At 32.9% G+C, this 1310-nt stretch overlaps 1 non-coding gene across 1 annotated transcript; it reads right to left on the reverse strand.

Moving 5' to 3' along the window:
• Positions 1-270: 270 nt before the first annotated feature.
• On the reverse strand, positions 271-343 carry TRNAA-AGC. The gene has a single exon. It is a non-coding gene; the product is annotated as a tRNA-Ala (tRNA).
• Between the last annotated feature and the right edge of the window lie 967 nt (positions 344-1310).

Raw genomic sequence — 1310 nt, forward strand, 5'->3', positions numbered from 1 at the left:
AATATTCATTGGTCAGATATTGCAATTGTGAAGAAGTTCCGTCATATGCATGGGACGCTACCGCCATCCTATAAGCTCTTATCTTTTGAGGAATAAGCTTAATAAGCTCTTTTGTTTTGAGAAATTCATCCAATTCCCTTACAATAAGAATGACATAGCCATAATGATATAATAATCCTTATATATAAGTATCTTTTCTTTTTCTCTCGTACCCACCTTATACATAACATGTTAAATTAATTCATACTTATAAAAATAATTTCTCCCTTTTGGAGATGCGGGGTTTCGATCCCCGTACTTCTCGCATGCTAAGCGAGTGCTCTACCATCTGAGCTACATCCCCACAATTTTTGCATCACAAAATCCTAAATTTTCCGTCATCAATAATAGTGAAAATGAAGAAATATTGCTACCCAACATGTCATGAATAGGGAAAAATTGAAAAGAAATAATATATTTAATAATAGATAGTCTTATTTTTGGAGATGTAGGATATCAATCCCCGTACCTCTCGCATGCAAAGCGAGCGCTCTACCATCTGAGCTACATCCCTGTGATTTTTACATTATAAAACCCTAAATGTCCCATCATCAATAATAGTGAAAATAAAAAAATATCAAAATATTAATAACAAATAGTTTGGTTTGGTGATGCGGGGCATCGATAATTGTGAAAATGAAAAAATATAATAACAAATTAAATACTTTCTTTTGGAGAGGCGGGTTATCAATCCCCGTACAACTCACATGCAAAGCGAGCGCTCTACCATCTAAGCTATATCTCTACAATTTTTACGTCACGAAACCCTAAACGTCTCGTCATGAATAATAGTGAAAATGAAAAAATATGGCTACTCATTATGTCATAAATAAGGAAATACTGAATAGAAATAAAATAGTAATAACGAATAGTTTCTTTTGGAGATGTGAGGTATCGATCCCCGTATCTCTCGCATGCTACTTTCCCACGATTTTACATCAAAAAACTCTAAACTTCCCATCATCAATGATATTGAAAATGAAAAACTATCCCCGCTCATTATGTCGTAAATAAGGAAAAATTTAAAAGAACTAATATACTTAGTAATCGTTTTCTTTGTTGATGCATGGTATCAATCCCAGTACTTCTCACATGGGATGCAAACGCTCAACCATCTAAGCTATATCCTCAAGATTCGTACATCACAAAATCCTAAACATCTCGTCATCAACAATAGTGAAAATAAAAAATAACGCTATTCATTATGTCATAAATAAGGAAAAATTGAATAGAAATAAAATAGTAATAACGAATAGTTTCTTTTGGAGGTA

This window comes from Cucurbita moschata, unplaced genomic scaffold, assembly GCF_002738365.1.
Source record: "Cucurbita moschata cultivar Rifu unplaced genomic scaffold, Cmos_1.0 Cmo_Scf00111, whole genome shotgun sequence".
NCBI lineage: Eukaryota > Viridiplantae > Streptophyta > Magnoliopsida > Cucurbitales > Cucurbitaceae > Cucurbita > Cucurbita moschata.